Source organism: Cygnus olor, chromosome 3 (genome assembly GCF_009769625.2).
Source record: "Cygnus olor isolate bCygOlo1 chromosome 3, bCygOlo1.pri.v2, whole genome shotgun sequence".
Taxonomy (NCBI): Eukaryota; Metazoa; Chordata; class Aves; order Anseriformes; family Anatidae; genus Cygnus; species Cygnus olor.
The window spans coordinates 63,855,677-63,866,598 of NC_049171.1; positions in this window are offsets into that span (position 1 = coordinate 63,855,677).

Genomic DNA, 10,922 nt, shown 5'->3' on the forward strand with positions numbered 1-10,922 from the left:
AGGTCAGCCAGGGAGGTGGATGAAATCCCATGGAGGACATTTCTCTCACTTGGCATCTAGAGAGCTGGTGTAGTGCTGAGACTAAAACACGTGGGTATGATCATAAGAGGGCAACTCAGGAAAAAAATCAGATTCCCAGGAGCAGTGTGGAGAAAGGAGTTGGAACAAGCCTGGTCTGGACCATGCATCACTCACTTTAGGGAATAACCTTCCTGAAGCCTGGGTCGTCATTCACCATAAGCAGTAAGTGTTGGGAGGGGAAGGGAGATTGGACCAGGTGAAGAGAGCATTTGTACCTTGAATTCTGACACTGTGTAAAGGGAAACTGAGACCTACAGATGACTGCCAAAGCAACTATGGAGATGGATATGTTATTGATTTTCTCTGTAAACATACCATTGGCTTATTGTTATACTTTCCAAAAATGAAAGCCAGATTCCTTCTCATTTTCAATTTGTCTCTGTTTAGATGCCAGTATCATTCTTAAGAGAGAAAGGAAATACAACAATTGTGTGGGGTCTGTTTCCATCTTTCATTTGCTGTGATTGAATTAAGTTGTTGCCTATTCTCTTTCTTACTAATTCTGTAAAGGAAAGATTAGAAGTGGATGACAAACTAACAAATACAAATGGCTATAGCAACCATTAAAAAGGTTTTCCTTTGCTCATTTGATGGTCATTTAAACAAAGTCTTATCACTTTATTTGTGTGTACATGGCTTAAAAAACCATCAGCTGCAGAAAACATCTAAAGAAATACTGGCAATCATCGCTATCAACTATGCTGTCATACAAAATAAGTAAGCATTTTAGAGTAATTTCTTCTGGAGTAAAAGGAACTCTGTGACTAAGGACAATCTCTGTTGGAGCTTACCTCAATCTCCCTTTGTATATCTGTAACGTTGTACTCCAAGTTTTTCCTAAGTATGGTTGTATGTATATCATAATAAGGGTGTACACATAAAACCTGTGAATCATTGGTATACAGGGATCCTGATTAGAATAAGCCTAAAGTAAATGTTGGCACTGGGAAATTGCAGTTTCCTGTCTTAAAGTTTATAACAGGATATGTCAGGAGTTGCAGATCAAGTGTTTTGGTACTGAATTTAATTATTCACATCTCACCATCTTACATTTAAAGTACAATACCATTTAAAATGTTTCTCATTATTTTGAGAAGCAGTTTTATTGAGCCAATAAAGATGGCATTTCCTGTTGCATAACAGGAATTTTATATATATATATATATATATATACACACACGTAAAACAGACTTTTCATGAAAATCAGCATCAGTTGTCAGGGGCAAAGACTTTGCCTGTAATCTCAGTATGTGAAACTCAATATACTGAAATATCAATGACATTTACACAGTTAACAAAATCAGCAGTGAATTATCCCCACCTGGAACTGTTGTTTAATAATGTTAGCTAAGGTCAGAATTGTACCTGAAACTTTTTGGAAAAACTTAAGCTTATCTTGAAATAAGGAAAAGCATTCTTTCATGTGAAAAGTAGTTTCAGCTTGCCACGACACAATAATAATAAAGACACAGCCAGGCTAAGAGGGAAGAAATTGTTCACTGTAGCTTATAAACACCAGAAGGGTTTTCAAAAGTGTTTTGGACAAAACAATATCTACTTTTTTAATTATTATTTCCAAATTAACAAAAACTTCTAATTATTGTTTTAAAAAAGAAAAAAACAAATACATAGAGAAACATTTTTCCTCCTTCCTTCTCAGACTCAACCTCAGTCAAATACCTCTCTTTCCCTCTTCCTCATTTCAATTCCCCTGTTTGCATTACCTGATACACTTAGAGTATCCCAATGCCTTTATAACAAAGTAGTGTTTGTGACTGGGGTTGGTGCATAATGATTACTTTCTGCCACCCCCTGCTTTTTCTCCCTGCTCTTCACATTTTACCCATCCTCTGCCCTAGTGTTGGTCACTCATGGGCCACAGTCTAACCATGCTGTCCCTGCCCTGGCGTGGGTCACCCACAACTAAAATCCCTTAGAGTCATAACTCCTCTATTGGGAAACACCTCCTACCAGGATAGTGTCTCCAGACGTGTCCCCAGCAATGTCCCCTTCTGCTTCCCTCCTCTGTACCTCTTTCCCCTAGCACCTACTGCTCTTTCTTATGTATCCAAAAAGAAGTGCTCTGGCAGGCTGTAGTGGTGTGAAATAGGTTACCCATACAGCTTTCAGAGCCAACTGAACCCAGCTGTAACCAGCAAAAGCAGCTCTTGGTCTCCTCCTACAAAGGTTTTCCCTGCAGCCTCCTGTCCCCACACCCTGCCAGTTATAGCCAGTTCATTAGCCGTGGTGACTTTAAAGATGCTTGACTTCCGAGCAGGGTCCTGCACCAGGAATGAATAACCCCAAGCACCAGTACAGGCGGGGGGCTGACCTGCTAGAAAGCAGCTCTGCAGAGAGAGACCTGGGAGTCCTGGTGGACAGCAGGTTGACCATGAGTCAGCAATGTGCCCTTGTGGCCAGGAAAGCCAATGGTATCCTGGGCTGCATTCAGAAGTGTGTTGCCAGCAGGCCGAGGGAGGTGATCCTCCCCTTCTACTCGGCCCTGGTGAGGCCACACCTGGAGTATTGTGTCCAGTTCTGGGCTCCCAGTACAAGAGGGACATGGAACTACTGGCATGAGTCCAGAGGAGGGCTACAAAGATGATTAGAGGACTGGAGCACCTATTGTACAAGGACAGGCTGAGAGAGCTGGGCCTGTTTAGCCTGGAAAAGAGACGACTGAGGGGAGACCTCACCAATGTGTATAAATATCTGAGGAGAGGGTGTCAGGAGGATGGAGCCAGTCTCTTTTCAGTTGTGCCCAGCAAGAGGACAAGAGGCAACAGACACAACCTGAAGCACAGGAAATTTTGTCTGAATATGAGAGGTCACTTCTTTATTGTGAGGGTGACAGAGCACCCCCAACAGGTTGCCCAGAGAGGTTGTGGAGCCTTCTTCTCTGGAGATATTCAAAACCTGCCTGGATGCCACCCTGCACAATGTGCTGTGGGTGATCCTGTTCAGCAGGGGGTTGGACCGGATGATCTTCAGAGGTCCCTTCCAACCTCAGCTATTCTGTGATTCTGTAATAGGTCTGTAAGTTACAGGAGAATGTATGATAGATGACTGGATAAGTCTAAAGAGTTGGTGAGATAAGAGGAAAAGGGCAAGGAAAAAATTATGATTTAGTGGAGTGAATATGGGATTCATGTCATATGACATTGGTCAGGTTCAAGTTAGGCATCCACAGTAAGCTGATGGTCTTCACTCTTGTGGTCACTGCATCTTTGAGCAAGCAAGTTCTCCCAACTCATTATAGACATCCAAAAGACATGGAATAGCTCTTCTAAACCTATACCTCTTTCCCCTAATGAAGGAAGTAGCATAGATACCTGTGCTAAACTATACGCCTATCCTTTATATAACCTAATTTTTATCTGTTCAGGGAATCCTACTCTATATTTTCAGTTATCAGTTATAAAATCAATTATAAAATCCATGCTGCTTCTACAGTGGACCAAGCATCCAATAGCATTGTGAGAAAATGTATAATTCAATGACACAAAACTTTTATTTTGGTACTTACTTATTTGTTTTTCCACTGTGTTTGGAACCAGTCATGGAACCACTCAAAGTACAGGGATAGTTCCATAATGGCTCAGACATCTTTCCCACTTCCACTTCCCACAGCCTTCTTTAAAAGCAGCCCACAGATTACTTAAATTCTGCCAGTTGCCTTTATTTTGTCTGACTTGTGCTGACTTGTCTCTCTCATTTAACAACCCTACTTTCAGAGTCTGAGGATCCTGAGAGGCAGGCTGGGACAGAGGGAGCATGAAGAAAAAGGGACGTAGATAAAAGGCTGTGGTTCTAAGAAAGACAGTACAAGAAATTATTTGCTTTATAAGAACAACAGGGAAGAAAGCCAGAGGCCCTGGCAGAGTGGGAGCCAGGCTGACATCCTCTCACATTCCCCTGAGCACTACATACAACAGTGCTGAGGTTTGTGTGATGGAAGCTGCAGGGCTGGAGGCTCCACCACACAGGGAGAATCAAGAGAAGAAGGAGCTTTTGTGAAGGGGTGGGCAGCGAGAGAGGTTGGAGAGAAGGCCATATTCTAGATATCAAAATTGTCTCAAGTGGCTGCTTTCTATTGTTAGGGTATCAACACCATGGAGACACAGTTCAGTATCCATCAAACAGAAGGCAATTTTGAAATGTTAGTGCATCATGGCTTAGAGAGGAATGACTAAAAGGTTGATTTTGACATGGTTTAATCTTCTTGAAATACAAGTAGAAATAAATGGATAAAACATTACATGAGGAAACATCCACTTTTGGTTAAACAGTGTTACCCTCATTCGGATTACGGATCTTAACTCTTGTCTGGTGATTTTACTCACTGGGCTGTGCAAGACCTGGTTTTATTACATTGGTAATTTAAATGAGTAATTCTAATATAATCTAGAGCTAACATAATAACTTATAATATATTTACATTTATATAGCCACAAGTGGGTTCTTAGCTCCTTTATTAGCACAATATTTTACTTGAGTAATACACATATTAGCAAGCTCCTTGTTTTTCCGTGTTATTTTCTGAATACAGCATCCTCTTAACATGCATCTATGGCTTCTTAAGGTTTTTTTAATCCTCATGCAGACAATAAATTAATTAGTTCTCAGTCAACTATGTATAACTGTATGTATATAAGATATATAAAAATGTTGTGATAGTGACACATGACATTTTCTCTGAAGAGGCAGTCTTTTGTACTAACTATTCACCCTGCCCTGCTATTTCTTATGGAAGGCAAGTAGAAAAAGCCTTGTGAGTTGTCAAGGAGCTATTACCTCAGGGAAAAATAAAACCCAAACCTCAGGCATTTGGATCTATTATGCATTTAAAGTAAAAAACCTATTCCATGCTAAAAGAGAACCAAGTCAGAAGACCTGTAATCCCATCAAGGCTCATATACCTATTGCCTCAACTAACAAAAGTAGAAATAAAATATTGCTTCCAGCTTGCCTGCAACACTTTTGTCTCGTTGATTAAAACTGCATTTTTTTATGTACTGTGCTGTAGTAATCTAATTGCTAGGATGATTTTTTATAGTCATGCCATGACAAAGAACCCCTAGTGTATCATTGTATTATTTTCCTGCTAAATTTGAGTTTGGGGGTGAATGGGTTATAGTCAAGGTATTTTAGTTGTGTTTCCTGACTCATTTTACATGATAAAAAAAAAAAAAAAAAAAAAAAGCTGGAAGCTTAACTTCTTTAACTTTCTATTTGCAAAAGAAGAAAGCCTCAAGTGTCATATTTTTTCAGCTTAGACGATTATGTGTAAATTGCATATATTTGTACTGCTGACACTGGTAAAGATGAATGTGCTTTCTGGCTCAGAAAATGACAAATGCTTTCCTCTATACTAAAAGTTCAGAGTCTTTATGAACTTGCTTCCATATGACACTCTTTTTTCAAATACGGTTGACCAGTAAAAATTATCTGTTTATTATATCTTAAAAACATCAGTTTACCACAATAAAATTAATATAGTGTTTACATATAGTATTTATATTTGCTGCTTTTGCCTGTGTTTACTTAAGTTGAAAGTGCTTAGAAAGAGAAATAAAGGCTAATCTATTGATGAACTAAAGAATACGATGTTTAAGCACATGCAGTGCCTAATTTGATGACTGTATTACATGTCCAGCATATGTCATGAAAATAAATCAAGATGTTTAAATCTGGTCTAGTATATACATTACAGATTTTCAAGTCTTCCTCCTTGTAATAGTTTTTAAATCTAGTGTAATTCCAAAGGAATTAACACAGCTAATTTACAAACATGAAAAACAATGGAAAATTCAGAGCAATTTTTGCTATGTCCCCACAGAAAATCAACTTTTAGATGGATTTCTTACTACAAGCTCAATGAAACCAGAATTCAATAAGGGGGATATTTCTTGGCTCTTAATATTCACAAATTCAATAAGCATGTTATCTGTTTTATCAAAGACGATATCACAATATTAATTTTCAAACTATTTCCAAACAAGCACACAACAGATGATGGCTGGCAATGGCATTCTATAGTATGCAGTCTAATCTAAAACCCTGTTTAGAAGAATTGCCTATGGCTCTGAAACCATTGACCATTCTCCTAGATCATATCTTCTTGTATTTTGGCTGTCGTCACTGTTAGTATATTAAAGAATATTCAAAACAAATGATTGCTTTCTCATGAATGTTCTCACATTCTGTGGAAGAACTGAAAACAAAAGAAAAATTCCGTGTTTTTCTCTGCTTCTTTCCTCCTGGCCTTTTTTGGATGAGGACTAATTAGAGTTAAAAAAACAAAGGATAGAAAGTCTCATCTCTTCCAGGAATTAAGCATTTTTAAATTCCCTATTTCTCCTTCTGTGTTTACCTGGCAAAGCCTCAGATTCTGTCACCATCATTTACCCTGCTCTTTACTCACAACTTAATCCAAAGCCTGTTGAAGTCAGTGGGAACCTTTCCCTTTCCCCTGACCTCAGGGGGAAAGCTGCTCTGCTTGTGTAGGCAGAGCAGTTTCAAATTATTTCCACTGCTGATTTCAGTGGAAGTACTGGCTGAAATCAGTAACCTGTCCTGAGATCCAACACTACAGCTAAGTTTATGGTGTATTGAGTTACTATTATACTCTTTTAGCTGTACTTTAATAATCTTAAGTGTTAATAGATGTCAAAGAAACAACAGATAAATGACTTTTTTCTTCTCGACTGAGAGTAAAGAAATTAAGAACAACTGTAAAGCTTCTAAAGACTGTTTCATTAATAACCATCACTGGAGACATCATAATGATTCTCCTTGTCTTCTGAAATGTTTATGTCAATAATTCAAGGTAACTTTGTAATTATAACTCCAAAAATGAAAGTTTTTTTGGGGGGATTGTTTTTAACAGTAGAGGACTTTCCTCTGATATAAAATAAAGGGACAAAATTTGTAGAGCTGCTTAAGAGATACTGTTCTTACTGACTTCATTAGGAATTTTGGGGTGTTTGGATCTTCCTGAATCTGAGCTGGTTACTTATGGAAGCTCTACAAAAGTCAGATTTAAACCTGTCTGACTTGAACAAAGAAGCATTGGGAGCCATTCCAGACACTAGAGCAAATTCAGCTCCATTTTCCTCATTAGCTCAATGAATTTCTGCATCCAAGTTCATAAAGAAAATGATGGGAAATGGAGGAAGAATGTAATGACTGTAAATTGATGGCTTTTAATGATTTAGATTATTCATCCTTCCAATATTTAGGATAGTGGGAATTACTCCTACACACATGCTTACACATAGTATGTATGATATGTAAAAACAGGGCTCTGAAAAGTACATTTCCCATATAGCAAAGTTATATTCCTAACAATTAGTTGTTAATTATAACAAAGTTATATTTTTAAAAAGCTTATAAAAATACTTGTTTGCAATGTCTGAATTCCAAGTTCAAGTTTTTACATCATCTTTTCCACACCCCATTCCTTTTGATCTAATAATTATAATTTTAGTAAATTTAATGTTTCTTTCATATTTTTCAAATTTTCCACTTCAGTTTGTTGTTTTCCTTCTGTACCTCCTGTCTTTTTCTGTTCTTTCTCTTTCTTACTACTATGACTTTTCTTGACATTTTTCACTCTTTAGCAGTCTCACATTTTTCTTCTCTTCGTTACATGGTCCTGTCTTTTCTCTTTGGCATAACTTTGGTTTATCCATCCAGCCTTCTTCCACCAATCCACCTTCAAAACTTCTGACATTTTCTCGGTGTCTTTCTTCTGAACTTCTTACCTCAGATTTCTTGTATTTTCTTAATCACCCCCACAGACATCTTTATTCTGCCACCTTATACTTATCCACCCTTCTTCCTCCATAACCTTTAGCTTTACACTCCTTTGTCAACTTGCTTCTTATTTGCTAAGATGATATGTGAAATACCAGTGATGGGTGGATCCAGTTGCCTATTGTTGAGCAAGAAGGTGGAGGGGGAGTGCTGCATGCCTTGGGGACAGAAAGATGACTAGGGAGCCATTGTTGTGGTCTGTGAACACTGCTGTTTCCCTTTTTATCGTACTTCAAAAACGCATTAGGCAATAGTGGCAGAGATGGGAGGGGAAAGACTTTCGCAAGAAGAGAGGAAGAACAGCACCCTTAGGAACACCCACTCTGAATATCTAAATACAGCCTTGTGTAATAATATTTAAAGATAAACAAAATAACACTACTAGCATTTTAATATTTCTAACATACTATTTTAGGTGCCCTAAGGCTGCTATTTGTAAGTGGGGTCCTAGTGCTGCAGATTTCCTTTTCACAGGAGGAGTTCGAGGCAGATGTTGTTGCCTTCCCAAGCCATTCAGCTAACATGTCTTGTCTGTAACTTGAAGGATATATGCTTAGGATAAATGAGAAGTCAGTCTTCAACATAGGTCCATTCAATTTACCACTGAGACTTTATTTAAAGGCCCTAAGGCAGATGTTTAGGGTCATGATGTCTGATGGTAAAAGCAAGTCACTGAGAACTGGACTCCAATAACAGGACATAAAAGAACCTGTTTATTAGATCATTGCTTTAGGGACATATTTAAGCTGCTGAGTCATTACCTCTAACTGGTCCGCCAAATACCTCCAGTTTGATAAATTACTGACAATATTAATGTTGTTAAATTAATAGGCAGCACTAACATTCTGAATTTCCTTTTCTATTTGAAAAAATAAATATGTTCAGTATAGATTAGACAAAGGTTAGCTGCAGGAAGATGTTTTAACATCATAATGAAAATGGTAAACTTCAAAAGAATTACTGTATTTTTTTTAATTAATCTTTGTGGATTATCAAAAAGACCATTCAATTAAATTCAGACGTTTTCTTGCATGGCACTTATTTTAAGTTTATTCCTTAACCTTCTGTATTCTCATGACTGCTCACTTCTAATGAAAATAATTTAAAACAGAAAGATAAGAAAGTTATGAAAATAAATTATATTCAAACATCTTTAATCTTTGCAAATCTTGAATATTTGAGCTCATATCTATTTACATTATTTGCAATGGATTGTCACTGTTTCTTGTAATAGATTTCAGAGACTAAGAGTGTTTCTAAGTAAAAAGTAATTCATATTATTAATACTAAGAGCAGAGTTTTTTTCTTTTTCCTTAGAAGAAAATAATCCTAATGTATGCTATACTATAAAATTTAGAGCATGTATGTAGCAGCTGCTCTCATGATTACCTCTCACACCATAAGGCTGAGATGTGAAGCGAGCTGCGGGAGCACAGGAACAGCTGCAATTCCTGTGCTGTGGGATCTGTCATCCCCTTGTGTGCCTTGGTCCATGGGCAAGTTTTGCTCCTCGTTTCAGAAAGAAATGAGTGGTTTCTTCCCATCTGCTGGAATCTGCCATGGGTAAGTGACAGACTCTTGCAGTCTCTGTGAGTAGTTTCATCTGTCCAGTGTCTTTTTAACCACAGCCGTGGGGAGACGGCTGTGGTATGTGGGGGATTATGCTACCGGCTGCTTCTGCACTTACCCTCCCCGAACACTCCTAGTTCTGACAGGATTACTTCGTATGGATATATAACATGGATATATATTTATCCACATATAAAGTAATTCTTAAGGAAGTTAAAGTTCCAGCAAAAGAGTATGGGAGATGCCTCTATGGAGGGTAGGACTGGTCTGTATTTCACAAGCAAAAATGCAAAACAGTGCTTAAAATTATGACAAAGTTAGAGGTGGGTCTTTCTTCCTTTCTTTTCTTTCTTTTTCTTTCTTTCTTTCTTTCTTTCTTTCTTTCTTTCTTTCTCTCATTAAGGAAGAGGTTTTGACAGACTTTGTAGTACGGTTTGTTCTTTTTGTTATGCTTTCAAAAATTTAATACAATTCAGGGAAATGACTGAATATATCTAGGTAATAAAGGCTTGGTTTTCAATTTTTTTATATATATATATAAACAATAACCTACTCTTTTCAAAATACTCTGAAAATATTGATTTTTGAATACTTTAAAATCATGTTGGAATTTTTCACTTAAGTAGGTCTTCATGTAGAGTTAAGCTGAATAACATCGAATTTAGAATGTCTAATTTAAAAAATGTTACCATCATATGCTTGTCAGGGAGGAAGGTGTGGGGTGAAGGGACAAGGAAGGGAGGGGGAAGCAGGGCAGGAAGGAAAGAAATTATAACAGTGAGAATGAAACATCAAAGTTTCACACAGGATTAAATGACAAATATTTTCTTTCCTCCTTGCATATTTTTTGTCAAGCTTTGATTTCACAGTAGAGAAGCAGACATTCCCCCTCCCACCAGATTTTTCCAGGTCCTATTTATTCATCATAAAGAAATATAACCACAACTGTTTTTCTTACACTCTCTCTCTTAAATTAAAGACAAAGACGTGAGTATAACCATCCAAGGCATGAGCATAGAAGTAACAGTAAAAGAAATTAAGTGAATTCAATTCACTTTGGCTATGACAAGTTATAAGCACATTCTACAAACATACTCTTTATAAATATAAATTTATATAGAAAGAACATCTACATTATAAATTATTTATAATTTCGTCTTCACTAAATGGTAAATTCATGGGACATTCATTGCACATTCATGTTGCAATATGAGTAGATGCATTCTTGCTTCGATGATGAGAGTCACAGCACTGTTTAAAAATAAATAAAATAAATTGAAAACATATGCATCTAGCTCACCTTTCACAATGAATTAAGCATATTCAGATGGAGGACTGGGTCTTCCATTACAACTCTGAATTAGAGCAGTCTAAATGTTTTGGTGTGTTTTCCTCTATTAATGAATTTCTTTCCTCGTTCTATCACTGTTCTGTGCAAAGTCACCACTGGTATT